At 43.1% G+C, this 17906-nt stretch overlaps 1 protein-coding gene across 1 annotated transcript in view; it reads left to right on the forward strand.

Annotated features, from left to right (window-relative positions):
* The first annotated feature begins 4468 nt into the window (after nt 1–4468).
* Nucleotides 4469–17906, forward strand: part of FSTL4 (follistatin like 4) — an 865477-nt gene continuing 852039 nt past the window's right edge. The window contains 1 exon segment of the mRNA XM_048861817.2: nt 4469–4726. The gene's annotated coding sequence lies outside the window, so the exon portion shown is untranslated.

The following is a 17906-nucleotide window of genomic DNA, read 5'->3' on the forward strand; positions in this document are numbered from 1 at the left end:
GAGATCTGCTGTATGGGATATACAGCAAAGCTGCAAACCACTCAGCCTGCTGCATGCAGCTGGGACTTTGAGGGCTGGCAAAGCATTTGCTGCTGCTGGAGGCGCTTCAGGTGATGGGAGTGGGAACCGCGTTGAAGCAGCATCTGTGTCCCCTCCATTATGGAGCAAAAGTTTATTTGCAGGAGCTAAAGATACAGTGTATGAGCTCCCAACTTGTCCATCCACACATGAAATGCCTAAATGGATAGTGAAACTGCCCATGTGTTATGACCTTGATACACAATTAAATTTCTTAATTTTTCAAGCTGACTGAAACATTTCACATTAGCTGGTAGATGAGCCATTTTGACATGCTACAAATGCAGCCTTTTCCCCTAATTAATACAAAACAGTGGTGGAATAGATTTGTTATTGTCAGGAAAGCGGTTAACTGTCATACCACTTATGAGTCAATGGCTTGTGTGGTAAAGGCTGATAATGCCCAGACTTGAACTGGGCACTGAGGCTCTGCTGCAGTGATTTAGTTTTTACACACCATTTAGTTGTTCCTCTATCCCTAGTTAATTTTTTCTCCTCCCTCTTTCCCCCCATAAACCCACTTCAATTCTAACTGGCTCAGTTCAGAAGTGGGGTTCAGACATGGGTCACACTGAATTTGCTGTCCCAGACTGAGCTTCAGATTCAGTTGTGATCTGTAGGGCTCTTGTTGAAAAGGAAGCACGTGAAGCACAATCAGAGGGATGGATGGAAGGAGCAACAGTTGGACCAGTCTGCCAGCACTCAAGGATGATTAAGGACCTGAGGTTCATGGCTTTGCTGGGGGGGGCTACAAAGCAGCAGTGAACCTGTGAGTGGCAGGCAGCGAGGCTCCCATGTGGGGAGCAGTGCAAGTCCTAGGGAGGAGATGTAATCCTGGGTTTGTGGTGCCTTTTAACCAGACTTGCCTCACCTCAGGCTTTTGTACAATCTCTCAGGCCCACTGCATAGCATCCAAAATATCCAGATTTGTTTGTCTGTGGGCTCTCAAGGTGAGAGGAGACTAAGCAGGCCACAAGCAAGGTGGCATTTGAAAATGGGTTTCTGTTATCTAGACCAGGGGTTCTCAACCTTTCTCTTTTGAGCCCCCCCAACATGCTATAAAACCTCCATGGCCCACTTGTGCCACAACTGTTTTTTTTTCTACATATAAAAGTCAGGGCCAGCATTAGGGGGTAGCAAGCAGGACAATTGCCTGGGGTCATGTGAAGCTAAGTTGCTCAGTCTTCAGCTTCAGCCCTGGGTGGCAGGGCTTGGAACCCCAGGCTTCTGCCCCATATGGTGGGGCTTCAGGTTTCTGCACTGGGCCACAGCAAATCAAATGCTGGCACTGCTTGGCAGACCCCCTCAAAATTGCTTGGGGGGGTAAGGGGGGAGGCACAGTTGAGAATCACTGGTCTAGATTCATCTAAAGCTGAAGATGCCAAGGGCTAGATCCTCCACTGTGGCCAAATTGTATAGAACACTGGTTGGGAAAGGTAATGGTAGATGAAAGCTCATTTTATGTTACCTGACCACCAGTGCTGCTCTGTCTGGACCTGGTCCCCACATATTGAGTTGGAGCAGTTTGCAACTGTTCCAACTTATATCAGGTTGTGAATGGCCCCCTTAGGGCCAAAACCACATGAGAGTACTAGCATAGTGCAGGAGTGTCTGGCCACCTTCTTTTTGCCTCCAGTCTTGCCTCCATGTTTTCTTTGTTTATACCGGTAACCGGGAGGTAGTGTAGTGTGAGAGCTCCTACGTTGGCTGTATGCTACTGGGGAATCGCTGTTCCTCTGCAGTGGTCTGGTTAAGATGGCACTAGGGGTAGGTTAGTCTCAGTTCAATGTAAGCACTTCCTTCACAGTGAAGGACCCAGCCCATGTTTCTGATATTTTTTCAATTTAATTTGTCACCTCCCCCCTCCATGTTGAAGTATTGGGGAGTAAAGGTGGGAAAGAAGTTGTCTCAGAGGGTACTCTCTAGCTTCAAAAACTCTCTGTAAACGTTTTTTCTCAACCTCTCTGGCCATATCATGTGACCCAAATGAAAAGAGGGGAAGCAGCAGATGAGAATCATGTGACTCCATGCACCTCAGTTTCCCCATTTGCACAATAGGGATCATACTCCTGCCCTTTGTCAGCTTTGTCTATCTAGAGTGTAAGTTGTTTGAGGCAACAACTGTCTCATATGCGTTGTACAGCACCTAATGATGCAATGGGATCTGATCTCCACTGGGGCTTCTGTTACTATAGTACAAATAGTGATGACTGTGACTTACCTAGCATGTGAGGAGTACCCTTTAGGATGGCTGAAGACTTTTTAAAGGGGGCACAAAGTTTTGGTAGATCGGAGCTCAGTATAGCTTTTTCACCCCAGGATATGCTTAACCCGTTAATTCCAAACTGCTATTTCCAGTGCCATAAAGGTTTAAGAAATGTTTATGTACATTTCTAAGGCTTAATTTGCTCAACATGCTATTTTTGTGTTTTTTAGAGAAGTCTCTTCTGTTCCAACCCAAAGACTTTTGTACGTTATAAGCGTAAGTGGGTCTGAATGAACTCTCCCCTGACAGCTAGTTGGGGAGAGGGAGAGACTTCAGGAGCAACAGTATTTACATGAACACGCCTACTCTGCGTAACTATCTAGCAGACAGGAGCGGTGTAGCTCCAAGTGATCAACTTTGGCTGGTGTTGGGTTACGAATCACTTCGAATGCAGGGGTAGAGAAATATTATCAATGTTGCTGTCTTTGTTTGAGTAAAGGGAAGCAGGGCAGCAGAACTGTACTTAACCTGTTAACTTAACCCAAATGAGATCACCCTCCGCTAAAAGGACCTCATTAAACCAGGGACTCGAATGCCAGACCCTGTGTGAAAGTAGAGAGGGGTGGGGACAGGTGTCCCAGCCAGGAGGTGTGGACTCTCCCTATGGGTCCCTGGTCCAGTTTAACCTGTTCCTCCATGCTGTTCAAAGATAGTTAAATAGGCTTCATTAGGAGCTGTCTATTATTTGAAGTACTCAATAAGAGATGAAAACACTTGTGGTGGGGTAGTGTTTCTGCCCAGCCTGCTGTGACCTAAAAATCACTACGACTGATCTGCAGAGCTCACAGAGAGACAAGTGGCAGCAGAAGGTGACTGACTGATGGGTGTCTGGCAAGTGGCAAGCTGGCAGGAGTGGAATGTGCAGCCTGCAGGGGCCCAGATGGCAGAAGAAGCAAGGTGCCTTCTTCCCTGGGTAGGAGGTGAAATCACTCAATGCACCTCTGAACCTTGGGTCCTCACTGACCAAGGACAACCACTGTGAGTGGGGTATGATGAGGGGCACAGAAAAGGAACCATTGGTTGTAGAACTCACAAACATGAGGCAGAAGACTCTGCCCCATGCCCTCTGGTGTGCATGTCCTGCTCAGTTTTGTGTTTATGAATCCTGCTTGTGGCATTTTCCCTAATTTAATGTTGTGTGACCTCTCCTTTCATTAAAAGTTTATTTTCTACATTCAGACTCTGCTTGCAGGTGGGAAAGTATTGCCCCTCACAGCCACCCAGGGGTGGGGTGTACTTCTTCCAGGTTACTGGGTGGGTGCAAGAGCCAGTTCTGTGTTGTGTTGAAAAGGAACCCCCAGATATTGAACCTGGCCCTGACTGCTGCCGGCTCCACCTGGCAGAAGGGTTACACTACACAAGGCTCCTGTGCAATGGTTGAGATTTGTGCCTCCTTTATTGACCATCAGGGATGGAAATCGTGCTTTGCAGCCTGTCTTTAGATTTGTGTAGTGCAAATTGTGGTGTGTTGTGCACGCATGCTGACTTGTCCTGGGAGGGAGGAGGAGATGGCTCTTTGTGGTGCATGCTCTTTCAGTCCCTGTTGCTTTTCTTCCTTTAATCAGTGTGCTGAAACCCCTCTTTTCATCAATGGGGTGACTCACATCTTTTTTTTTAAGTTGCTGTTTGGGCTTGTAATGTTACAGTGAAAAAGCTGATGTATTTTCAATGGCTGTTCCTCCAGTGCTTAATTTGTAATGACAGAGGTGCTGGGGCTTAAGCAATTTTTATTTATTTTTTGCTGGGGCTACGAACTGCCAAGGCTCAGCCCTGGCACACATTAAGCACTGGGCAGTTCATAGAATATCAGGGTTGAAGGGGACCTCAGGAGGTCATCTGGTCCTGCTTTGAGCAGGGGGTTGGACTAATCTTCAGTTTTTGCCCCAGATCCCCAAATGGCCCCCTCAAGGATTGAACTCACAATCGTGAATTTAGCAGGCCAATGCTCAAACCACTGAGCTATCCCAGTTCTAACCCTTTCAGACCATGCTGTGCTTCAGAAGTGGATTCAGTATATAGGAATTAGGCAGTTCAGTAACATGTCTGGAACAGGAGAGGTTAGGGCTCTCCTCTCCTCCCCTCCCCCCCAAACTCTTCCCCCTCAAAAAAACCTCACACAGACTCACCTCAAGTTCATGGACTACTACACTCCTGCACAAGCAGTTTAGTGGAACAATCCCTGTGAGTTGAATGAAAACTGCTTCTGTGCAGCACAAGCTGAAAGCAAGGAAACACTCTGCACTGCACATACCATGAATACCTTTAACTTCAAAGGAACAATGGGAAGGAAGATTTATTTAGCTAAGCTGCATTGAATGACTTGTGGGTTTTTTACCCCCAAAATACAGACCTAGCAATACCAGAAGGAAAGACTCACCCTGGGTATGTAAATAAGATGTTTTCTCTTTGTTCTTTCAAGAAATCTGTCAAGCAGGTGGGGGAAAGAAGAAATTGACTTACAATCTTTGAATAGCCATTTAAATAGAACTAATTCCATTATATTGAAATGCATTTTGTCACATAGAAAAAGCAGCTCTTTGCTCACTTGAAGCTGTAAGTCCATGAAAGCTAGGGGAAAACTTCCAATGAGTGTTGGTCTGAAAATCTGAGAGCAGTTTGATTCAACCACTGTTCCCTATATTTCATGAATAAGAGCAATGTTCCAAAGGATTCACAAAGAAGCCTTTATTTCCATTGCTCCTGATCCAAAGCTTTCTAAAAAAAATTCCATCTAGATGTCTCTGCTTGCTGAATGCCCTCCATCAGGGAAAGGTTTTAAATCTTAAAGACCAGAACTTGTAAACCTGTTCTAAAATATCTGTAGGAAGTGGAAGCTGCAAAGTTAACACGCAGGCTTACATAAAGTTATTTTTTTGTGTACGATACATCTGACGCCGAACTGTGGGCCAGATTCTGCTACCCTTTCTTATTTTGGGAAATAAAACACTGCACAATTAGTCTGTCTTGTACAAGGTGTTTCCACCTGACTCTCTCCATACCAGTTGGTTTACCTTTTAAATTAAGGCAAGTTTGTGCAATCACTATAATCCTACATGCTTAAGATATAAAATTCAATGAATTGTCACATGCTCACCTTAAGTCAGTGACATCTGAACTTTAAAATTAAATAACTAAAGATCCCAGTCCTACCTATGAAAATTCAATTGCAGATGCCTGCACCCCATGGACTTCAACCGGCTGCATTTGGGCGCAGGGGTCCACCTCTATAGAGCTGCTTGCAGGACTGGGGCCTAGGGAGATGTAAGTGTAGGTAATGAGTTGAATTAAATTAAATCAATGAGTTAAACTAAACAAATCTTAAACAAAAAACCATAAACACTGAAAACCTCCCACTTCCAATTCTCTATTCCTCAATGCTATTTAAATGAGGCCACTTATTCCTTAGTGGTGGTGAGTTTCTGAAACTAGGCTTCAATGTTATGACTATAACTCTCTCTCTCTCTTTGGGCATGGCCTCAAATTGTAGACTTATTTTTAGCAGAGAACTAACTCGGTTAAAACTGAAAGCCACCCAACGTATTCAAATGCCAGCATACTATGGAGTTTATTTGCTTAGTGTAGCTAGTTGGAAGGTCATGCATTTACTTGTGTTGAAAAAGTTGTCGTTCAAGGTAAGGACATTTGTCCACATGATTGCTGTTTAACTCTTATGAATTATAGAATAGGAGCTGGCATTGAGTTGGTGTTGTAGAAAGCAAAACTCTGATGAAAGGAAGAATTTACACATGATTTTTCTCTGTAGGATCAGAGTTATTGGACATGGCATCATTTCAGCTAGCTGTTCAGCAGCACTTTATATTGGCTGAGGTGCTTCCCTGGTGACCATAAGCACTGTCCCCTCCCCCACACTGAGTAAAGTTGGGAACTTTCATGGCCTATGTCCCATCACACCCATATTCTTTATATATGAATATGGTATAACTAAGTTGTACTTGTGAGAGATCCTTGGAAAGGTTATGATTTACAGTAATGATACATGCATACAAAGGATAATCATATTTGGTATCTGAAATTATGAATACAAGCTCTATATTGGTTGTAAAAGTGTTTGCTTCTGGGAAACTCCCACCAGACAGTAGGCATTCAGCCTGAATGGGCCATTAGGAAGAACAATAAGAATTTGAAGATACTAATCTTGCACTTCCTGAGAAGCTTCCTGGGTTGTTGCTTTGACACTACAGGGTCAGGTCATCATGTCACCTGGTACTGGACCCCCATCTTGGGCTTTCGGTGTGTGGTTTTTGTTTTTGTTTTTCCACTAAGAGGAGGTGGCAGGGGGTCAGACTGGGAAACAAGATTCCTGCCATAAGTAAATTCTATTTAAAGCTGAAGAGGTGAGTTAATCACAGTCACCGGTTCTTCACTGAATCCCCACCCAGGATGACTGCTGGAAACACCTAAGACTGATCTGGGGAGAAGGACTGGGACCCAGGCTGAGAGGTCAGCCTGTGAAGGGTATATCTGGAGATTTAAGATATAAGCAGGGCAGTTTATCTTCAAGAAACTGACACCTGCCTAGAACAACACTTACAGTTGGAAGTTACTTTTTGTAGCCAATTTCCTTAATGTACTAAGGCTAGTTTGCATGTTTTTGTTTTGTTTTTCTCATAATCTGCTTTGATCTGTTTGCTATCCCTTATCACTTAAAATCTGTCCTTTGTAGTTAATAAACTTGTCTTGGTTTTCTATAAACCTGTTTCTAAAATTCATATTTGGGGGGGAAGCAAAAAACTGTGCATATCTCCCTCCACATTGAGGGAGGGGGCTACTTTTTATGAGCTTGCACTGTACAGATTTCTCTATACAGCACAAGACAATATTATTTTGGGTTTACACCCTAAAGGAGGTGTGCATGTGAGTGCTGGGTAAATCCCTGAGCTGAATCCTCCCACACAGCTGATTTCAGTCTGTCTGCAGCTGTGTTGGCTTACCAGTATGTGTCCTCGAAGGCTTGAGGGCCTGGCACAGCAAGGACAGGATGAGGAAACCTAGGCTGGTGGAATGGGTGGGCTCAGTGGGACCCCAGTATATCAGGTGGCATCCTGGGGTGGGGTCGAACCCATCACAGCATATACTTGCTATTCTTAAAACTCTGCAGTCTGTTTGCAACAGCAAAAGATTACATGGCTCACATATCTTAAAAGATTATTCTGAAGATGTATAGAAAACCACAGGGGAACTGCTGTTGAGATGTGCAAATTGGTGGCTAAATCAGTTACTTATATTGATAGACTTCTGATATGCCAATGCATCCAGAGGCTGACAGAATGAAGCCTAAATGCTTCTAAACTGAGTAGGGTACACTGGGTCTTCACAACAAGCTGATAGTAGATCAATGCTTCTCACTTTCTGAAGGAGGGCTCTATCTGTTGACGTACTAAGACTCTCCATCTTAGTGGTAGCTAAATTCTTCACAAATCCTAATTAACTTATCCTATCAACATGTAGTTATGGCAGGTGTCAGTAAGCGCTGTTGCATGTAAATCTGCTAGTTCTTTTTCTCAATTTTTGAGCAAATGTTCATAAATTCCATGGCCAGAAGGGTTCACTCTGATTAGTTTGACCTGTATATCTCAGGCTACAGAAACACTCTCCAAATTATTTTGGAGACCATCTTTTGGAAAAAATCCAATGTTAATCTAAAAATTGTCAGGGCTGGAGAATCCACCTTGCCCCCTGGTAAACTGTTCCAATGGTTAACCACCCTCACTGTTAAAAATGTATGCCTTGTTTTCAATCTGAATTTGTCTAGTGTCAACTTCTAGCTATTGGATTATGCTATACCTTTCTCTGCAAGACTGAAGAGCTCATTAAATATTTGTTTCCCATCAGGTACTTGTAGACTGTAAGTCTCTGCTTAACCTTTTCTTTGTTAAGCTAAAATAGATTGAGCTCCTTGAGTCTCACTATAAGGCATGCTTTCTAATCCTTTAATCATTTTTATGGTTCTTCTCTGAACCACTCCAATTTATTAACAGCCACCAGAACTTGACCCATCATTCCACCAGTGCCAGAGAGGTAAAATAACCTCTCAGCCTACTTGAGATTCCCCTATTCATACATCCAAGGATTGTATTAGCTCTTTTGGCCATGCTGTCACAATGGGAGCTCCTGTTCAGCTGATTATCCACCAAATCTTTTCCAGAGTCACTGCTTCCCAGGATAGTCCTCCATTATGTAAGTATGGCCTACGTCCTTTGTTCCTGGATGTTTATATTTAGTGTTCAGTTGTGAAGTGGGCTTGTCAAGGTTCCTCCCCCACTCTGAACTCTAGGGTACAGATGTGGGGACCTGCATGAAAAACCTCCTAAGCTTATCTTTACCAGCTTAGGTCAAAACTTCCCCAAGGTACAAAATATTCCCCCCGTTGTCCTTGGACTGGCCGCTACCACCACCAAACTAATACTGGTTACTGGGGAAGAGCTGTTTGGACGCGTCCTTCCCCCCCAAAATACTTCCCAAAACCTTGCACCTCACTTCCTGGACAAGGTTTGGTAAAAAGCCTCACCAATTTGCCTAGGTGACTACAGACCCAAACCCTTGGATCTGAGAACAATGAAAAAGCATTCAGTTTCTTACAAGAAGACTTTTTTAATAAAAATAGAAGTAAATAGAAATAAAGAAATCCCCCCTGTAAAATCAGGATGGTAGATATCTTACAGGGTAATTAGATTCAAAAACATCGAGAACCCCTCTAGGCAAAACCTTAAGTTACAAAAAAGATACACAGACAGAAATAGTTATTCTATTCAGCACAATTCTTTTCTCAGCCATTTAAAGAAATCATAATCTAACACATACCTAGCTAGATTACTTACTAAAAGTTCTAAGACTCCATTCCTGGTCTATCCCCGGCAAAAGCAGCATATAGACAGACACAGACCCTTTGTTTCTCTCCCTCCTCCCAGCTTTTGAAAGTATCTTGTCTCCTCATTGGTCATTTTGGTCAGGTGCCAGCGAGGTTACCTTTAGCTTCTTAACCCTTTACAGGTGAGAGGAGCTTTCCCCTGGCCAGGAGGGATTTCAAAGGGGTTTACCCTTCCCTTTATATTTATGACAGGGCTGCTGTTAGCTTTATCCAAGTTTTGGTGGAGTTGTGTGAGCAGCAGGAGAGCTGCATTGGTATCTGGTTGGAGCCTCCTCTTGTTCTTGGGTAACCAGGAATTGATGCTGACAGGAAGGGAATGACTGCGTGCAGTTCGACTTCCTCTGTTTCACGGGGGGGGGGGGGTGTGTGTATAATATATATAAACAAACAAGTCACACTTAGGATATAGCCATCTGTTACTGATTTCCCCTTCACAGGGAAGTTGACTGTCAAGGTCTTAGCCATATGCATCCATTTGTCAAAGAGGAAAAAAACTGTCCTTTGTTGCACAGATGGAGAATGGAGGCACAGAAAGATGACATGGCTTCCTCAAAGCTTGTGACAGCTGTGAAGGGAACCCAGATTGTGCTGATTCCCAGTCTGTTGCTTTAAATACAGGACCACCCTTCCCTTTGTCATTGCAGTGTAATGATATCCGGCTACACATTATCACACCTTGGTGTTAAGGCTGTCAAACATGAACTCTTAGGAGTTTGGTTTGTGATTGGCAGACTTGCATATGGCTGGTTAGGACTAGCTTAAGTTTCACTGACCGTGAACCTCTTTGTTCTCTCTTTATGTAAAGATAAAATACACAGGGATGAAAGAAGAAAATGGATATGCTATAGTATGTATAAAAAAGCAGATGATATTAAGTAATGACAGTTACATTCCATAATAAATCCTCAGCTAAAGTCTAATCCTTTTGCATCCACTCATAAGGTAGAATTATTTCATTGTTTCCAGTCCACTTGCACTGATGTATGAGTCAGTGTACCAATGCCTTCAGGACCATATCCACATTGAAGATGTTGTTAATTTTCATACCCATGTTTTTTTCCTGTCAGCTGAAGGTAATTACGTGGTTAAAGTGGAACCCAGTTTGGTACCTAATGCAAAAATAACTCATGCATTTTATGTCTCTTGGTCTTCTAACTCTTGCCAGAATGTCAGGCCACATTGGTTTTGTATTTACCATAACTTCTCTGTAGTTATGAGACAGAGCACATTAAGTGTGGGTCTTAATCATTTTTTTGAGTTAGAATTCCAAATACCCACAAACCAGGCATGATCAGATTGGAATTTTGAGTCAGGCTGTTTTAGTACGTATTTCAGATTTATGCTAGTGTTTGAAACCAACAGGTGACAGCAATAAGGAAAGTAGATGCCTTTTTAATTATTAATATACTGGGTACAGTACAGTAACACTCCTTTTCTACATATTCAGCTTTTGAAACCTGTTTTAGCTGTTAAGAGTTTAAGTTACGCTTCCTACACGTCTCATGCTTTATTTTCTGTCGCTTTTCTCCCTGGACTGACTGAAAGTCCAGCAGAGGAGAGATGCAGTGATGCTGGGAGTCCGTGCTAGTATTCTGATCTTCAGAAAGCCATTAAGAGCCTTCAGAATGGAATTGTTTGGGCTTGAAAGTGCTCCATTAAGCTGCTGTAATGGACAAATTCAATATTCCGAGACAGTGCTCGAGGTTTTTTCCAGACCTCATACAGCTAATAATTTATTTCCGCACCATTCGGTGCGGTGTTTTCAAAGTTGGCATAGCAATATACCAAAGAATTACCTTAAAGTTGAGGAGGCTTTACTGCACAGGAAGGCACCTTTCTATTACAGCACGCTTTGCAGTGTAAGTTTTAAAAAAAAAAAAAGACCTCTATTGGTGAGGCGGTATGGGATCTGCCAATGTGGTATCTGTTCTGAAAGTATTTAGGCTCCAATTCTCTCCTCCACCCAAGCTACAGGCTGAAGGTTGGCAGCAAAGGCTGCTTTTTGACACTCCTTGTGTTCCCTGATTCTGTCCTAGCCAATGGTTGAGTCTGCCCTCTGTGCAAATAAGAGCAGTCTCAAGGCCGTTCCTGTATTGTGCCCATCTCTCCGTGGCTATTAGTGGCTCATCCATCTTAGGATTTCTGGAATGGAGAGGCACTCTGGCTCAAGTCCTTCCCTCTGAGGAATGCTCCCTACACCAGAGGCAAGGACTGGGGTGGCATGGAATCTTTAGGCTAGCTCTTCATCATGCAGAGATTCCACAAATGCAGGTGAATCCCTTGGTAACATTGAAGATGGTTTATAGGCCAGACTCGCAGCACAAAGGAGCCATTGTCAGTCTCCAGATTTGTCCCTCCAATGCCTTTTCATAAGCAGGGTATTCTCGCGTGCGTGCGTGTCTGAAAACACAGACTAGAAATATAGGCAGTTCACAGAAAGGTTACAACAAAATACTTTGCTAAACTCTAATGAAGCGTACTTGTATGGCTTGATCCCACCCCCAGGTATTAGGGCATTAATTGCTGAATACAAGTGTGGTGGGTTCCCCCCTAGGGTGCCACCTGGAACTGGGGTACCACTGAGCTCTCTGATCCACCAGCCTGGACACACACTCACTGTGCTGCTGTGACAAGCTGCAGACATGCTCCCAGTCTTACACTTCCACCAGCATACACACAGGTAGGGACGCACCCAGCTGCAGTTTACATGCAGGCTCTCTCACTAGCCACTGCATGTGAACCAACAGTAGGAAGGCTAAAGCCAAGGTAATTCTCAGCTCCTCAGGCACGCACTTTCTCTGGAGCATAAACCCAAAATTATACCATCTTGTGCTGCACAGGGAACTGTACAGCGCAAGCTCATAGAGTTCATGCCCCTCTGAGCTAAGAGGAGAGGAATATGCAACAGCCCCCTGAGCTAAGTTTCCCATACCTCACTCTAAACTCATGGGTTTAGATTAAAATATAAAATAAATGACTGAAAAAAGATTATAAAGTGATAACAGACCAATCAAAGCAAATTACCTAGCAAATAAACAAAAATGCAAACTAAGCTTAATGTACTAGTTAGATTGCATATGAATTAGCAGTTTATCACCCTGAGAGATGGTACAAGCAGGCTGCAGATTAAGGTACAAGCTACCCTTGCTTTGCAGATTGGAATCCTCATGTCTTCCATACACATGCTAGAAATCCCTTTAGCCTGGGTCCAGCACTTTCCCCAGTTCAGTCTTTGTTCCTCAGTTGTTTCCAGGAGTCCCCTTGTGTGGGGAGTGAAGACCAACCGATGCCACTCCCTGCCTTATATAGCATTAGTATATGGCGGGGACCCTTTGTTTCAAAACTGGTTCCCAGACCAGATTGTGGAAAAATACTGACCTCCCAAGATGGAGTTTAGAATAATGTGGCCTGGTCACATGTCCTTAAGAGTCATAGCCGTTACTTTACAGGCTCTCTGGAGTGCTCTCAGGAAGGCTCATCAGGTGGAAGATAAGCATCTCCTAAAGCTGCCTTTTCAACTATCTTTCTAGACTGAAAGCATCTTGTCGAGTGGGGGTTACCCAGGTGTAGCTACAGTTGAAGTACAGATACATAGTCAGTATTTATAACTTTGGATAAAAAAAGATACATGCATACAAATGATTTGCTGAATATGATTATCCTAACTTTTCCAATGACCCCTCATGTGACTTACCTTGTACAAAATGCATCATAATAGATCACTGAAGACTATGGTGTACAGTGTCACAACAAGGTTAAAAACAACTGTTGTGTTCATGTGTCTAATGTTGTGAAATGCATGGAGAAACCTATGTAAGGTAAAGCCCTGTGTTATATTCAATAAAGTATGGCTGGCTTTCGTGAATTGCAAGCCTGGACAGAGATACAGCATTCTGACAGTGGGATTCAGTTTCAGCATAAATTGGTTCCTATTTTATCCAAGCCCAATTCGCTCATCCTTTGCTTTTTGGTGATATAGTTATTGTGAAGACCTAATTTTTTCCAGATCTTGTTATGTATACTTACTTGGCACATGAGTGAATTTAAAAAGCTTTCCTGATTTGACATATGAAATGTGAAGTCTTGATTACTTTTATGTTGCTTTCCCTTCTCTTGGTCTGCAGTGAAAAATATTTAATTAAAAATGAGATACGATATTCACTTTTGAGTATGTCTAGGATAGAGCAATCTAAAATTATTGGAGAGATTATATACATCTTAAAGCCTAGTTTACACTACAGTTACAGACTCAAATGGATATAAAATATATATTTATTAGCTGACAGTTTTCTTTAATGAAATGGAAGTCTGGGAATGACCAGGCAAAGCAACATAGCCATGAATGGTTAATCACAGGGGTTTTGGTGAAGTTTGAATGTGTGTCTTCAAAATGAACATCTAAGGTTACATTTTAAGCCTATCTGATATACATTTGCAAAGCCAGAAGGAGTTGTGTGGCTACTCTATGCTTCAGAAAATGCTATCCTCCATGTGCTCAGCTGCAAGAATGATACTCGTATGACTAAAATATAGTATTAGTTTCACTTTGACAGCACTCTTTCCTTTTTGCATTAGAGCAGGGGCGGGCAAACTTTTTGGCCTGAAGGCTGCATTGGGTTTTGAAAATTGTATGGAGGACCAGTAGGGGAGGGGGGGCGTGGCCTGGTCACCACCTCTTCTCCCTGTCCCCGACTTCCCTTGGAACCCCTGGCTGCCTCCTGTCCCATCCAACCCCCTCTCCTTCCTGATTGCCCCCATCACCCCCCCACCCTCTGACCGCCCTGACCCCTTACCGCACAGCACACACCACCAGGTCAGGCCCGGCTCTGCAGCTGCACTGCCCCAAGAGCTTGCAGCCCTGCTGTGCTGCCCAGAGCATTCCACCAGCAGTGCAGTGAGCTGTGGCAGCAGGGGAGGGGCCGGGGGGTGAGCCTCCTGGGCCAGGGGCTCAGGGGCCAGGCAGGAGGGTCCTGCAGGCTGGATGTGGCCCACGGGCCATAGTTTGCCCACCTCTGCATTAGAGGGTTGCCAGTTAACACCTACAACACAGGGCTGCAGTATTCTAAATTGTTTAGAAGAATGTTCAGATGAAACCTTTCAAGTTCATAGAATCATAGAATATCAGGGTTGGAAGAGACCTCAGGAGGTCATCTAGTCCAAACCCCTGCTCAAAGCAGGACCGATCCCCGACTAAATCATCCCAGCCAGGGCTTTGTCAAGCCTAACCTTAAAAGCTTCGAAGGAAGGAGATTCCACCACGTCTCTAGGTAACGCATTCCAGAGTTTCACCACCCTCCTAGTGAAAGTTTTTCCTAATATCCAACCTAAACCTCCCCCACTGCAACTTGAGACCATTTACTCCTTGTTCTGTCATCTGCTACCACTGAGAACAGTCTAAATCCATCCTCTTTGGAACCCCCTTTCAGGTAGTTGAAAGCTGCTATCAAATCCCCCCTCATTCTTCTCTTCTGCAGATTAAACAATCCCAGTTCCCTCCGCCTCCCCTCATAAATCAGGTGTTCCAGTCCCCTAATCATTTTTGTTGTCCTCTGCTGAACATTTTCCAATTTTTCCACATCCTTTTAGTGTGGGGCCCAAAACTGGATACAATACTCCAGATGAGGCCTCACCAATTTCAAATAGAGGGGAACGATCACGTCCTTCTATCTGCTGGCAATGCCCCTACTTATACATCCCAAAATGCCATTGGCCTTCTTGGCAACAACAGCACACTGACTCAGTTCAGCTTCTCGTCCACTGTAACCCCTAGGTCCTTTTCTGCAGAACTGCTGCCGAGCCATTCGGTCCCTAGTCTGTAGCGGTGCATGGGATTCTTCCGTCCTAAGTGCAGGACTCTGCCCTCGTCCTTGTTGAACCTCATCAGATTTCTTTTGGCCCAATGCTCTAATTTGTCTAGGGCCCTCTGTATCCTATCCCTACTCTCCAGCATATCTACCTTTCCTCCCAGTTTAGTGTCCTCTGCAAACTTGCTGAGGGTGCAATCCACAGCATCCTCCAGATCATTTATGAAGATATTGAACAAAACCAGCCCGAGGACCGACCCTTGGGGGCACTCCGCTTGATACCGGCTGCCAGCTAGACATGGAGCCATTGATCACTACCCGTTGAGCCCGACAATCTAGCCAACTTTCTATCCACCTTATAGTCCATTCATCCAGCCCATACTTCTTTAACTTGCTGGTAAGAATACTGTGGGAGACCGTGTCAAAAGCTTTGCTAAAGTCAAGGAACAACACGTCCACTGCTTTCCCCTCATCCACAGAGCCAGTGATCTTGTCATAGAAGGCAATTAGATTAGTCAGGCATGACTTGCCCTTGGTGAATCCATGCTGATTATTCCTGATCACTTTCCTCTCTCCTAAGTGCTTCAGAATTGATTCCTTGAGTTACCCTTCAATACTCAGATCTTGGTGCATTGGTCCATAGGCTCTTTTTTCAAACAGTAAAGGATAGACTATCTCATTCTATAGCTTGAGGGGTCATGGCTGAATACATAAAGGGGGTTTTGAGAATGACAAGGCAGGTGAGGTAGTATCTTTTGTTGGACCAACTTCTGTTGGTGGAAGGGCCAAACTTTTGAGCTTCACAAAGCTTTTTCAGGACTGGGCTGAAGGAAACCAGACTGAGCTAAATACAAATTGGGACAGATTATTAAGCACAAGGAGTGCTGTAGGAGACCACCATTACTTGCCCACTTCATTTTAAGTTAACAGGCAATAGGATGTGTTACAAATGCTAGTGCAAAACAGTGCTTACAACTCATTTTTAATCTTCCAGCCACTAGGAGATGTGACTGGTGCCAATTGATAAATACTTGAGCCCAACCTATTCTATTGCACATTACAGCCTTTATTATGGAATCACTATATAAACTCAAATTACATTCTGTGTCTTAGTATATGAATGTAATTTTATATTCTCTATATAAGAACAGAAACCTCTAGCCAAGGAAGTGACTACTGTAGACAGTACAGTTGGCATTTTAAAAACTCTAACTTAAAATGGATTGAAAACTTTTTTACACTTTTAACAGACAAGGTGGATGAGGTAAGTATCTTTGATTGGCCCAACTTCTGTTCATGACAGATACAAAGATAATATCTCACCCACCTTGTCTGTCTAATATCTTGGGACCAACCATGGCTACAACTATGCGTACAACTATTTAAGTAGTCATGAAACATTCAAAATATTTGCTGCAAGCGAGTGACTGAACAGATGGACAAGGTAGCTAAACACGACACTTACCTTTTTTTAATGTTTTTAGAAGAAAATGGAAAAACCAGAATAGAAAATTGTTTGCACTTGCTTTTCACAATGGTCTCTCAGAAGTTCATTGAATCATGTACTAAATAATGGGCAATATTATCTGGCAGTTCTAGAATAACAGAACGAGATACCAAGTGGAGGTTGGGTAACAGTGAGGCCATAAGGCCACGGGTCCAGCCCTTTCTGCAGTGGTCAGCGGAGCAGAGCTATACCGGGGGGAAACACGTGGTTCACCATTTCAAAGGGTGTGGCAGCCCTTGCTTTGTTATGCATGCTCCTGGAAGCATATCCAGCTGGCTGAGGTATGTCAAACTCCACCCATCAGTAGGGTCTGTATAATCTCATTCTTGCAAGTGGGTGGCAATTGCAAGGGGAAAGGAATAGTGTTTATATAAATTGCCTGGCCTACTGATGAGTATTATCCTATGTGCAACAGAAAAGTTTGTATTTTTTAAGCCATGTCTATGGTGTCTACAGCATATGGATAGGAACTTTTATTTTCACATCTGAGAGTGTCAATGTAAATAAACTAAGGTTATTTACTCTAATGATCACTTGTAAGGATCTGATTTTATTTAAAATGTGAAGTCAATGAGTTTTTCCCTGACTTCAGTGTAGCCATGGTTTTCATGCTTGGCATCTAATTCCTCTAAATCTGAATGGAAATGTCCCCATTGCATACATTACTTCAAATACTACAGCAATTGTGAACCCTTACCAATTGTATAATCTATTATTTTTTAATTAGTGCTGGGATAGTTACTGTACAGGAGCAATTCTTGAAATAAACCATCATTAAATATGGCAATAATGGAATGTGCACGGTGAAATAGTTATCTAATTACTGACATGTCAAGTTTGTATCAACAATTTGTTTTGAAATAAAATATAATTAGATTCTTTAGCTCTAAATATTTCTCTCAGAGGAATAAATGTCAGACTGCAAATAATAGAACCAACAAAAGATACCTCCTGATAATTTAGAGAACATGTACATTGTGACTTGACTATTCTTGGCCTTAGTTCCTGGGCTCTATTATAAACAGTCAATGGTTGTGAAAATGAAGAATCTTGCCAATGGGGAAAAAAGATAAGGATAGTAACAGATGCTACATGCACCCAAATGCTTTATTGTTAGCTGTGGAGGGGATCTAAATTCTGAACTGAACAGTAATTGCTTTATTGGGTCATAGCTTTGGAAAGTAATGTAGCAAAAGAAACAGATGCATCTAATTTGGTATTCAAATCAAGAGTTCTGATAGATGCTTCCAAGAATGACAGCTCATTATTGCAATTTGTTGGTACAGAGCAAGGAATAGTCACATTAGTCAATGCACTAAATACCAATCAACGCTGAGTGGACACTTGGCGAACGTGTCTACT

The sequence above is a fragment of the Caretta caretta genome, chromosome 8 (genome assembly GCF_965140235.1).
Source record: "Caretta caretta isolate rCarCar2 chromosome 8, rCarCar1.hap1, whole genome shotgun sequence".
Classification (NCBI taxonomy): domain Eukaryota; kingdom Metazoa; phylum Chordata; order Testudines; family Cheloniidae; genus Caretta; species Caretta caretta.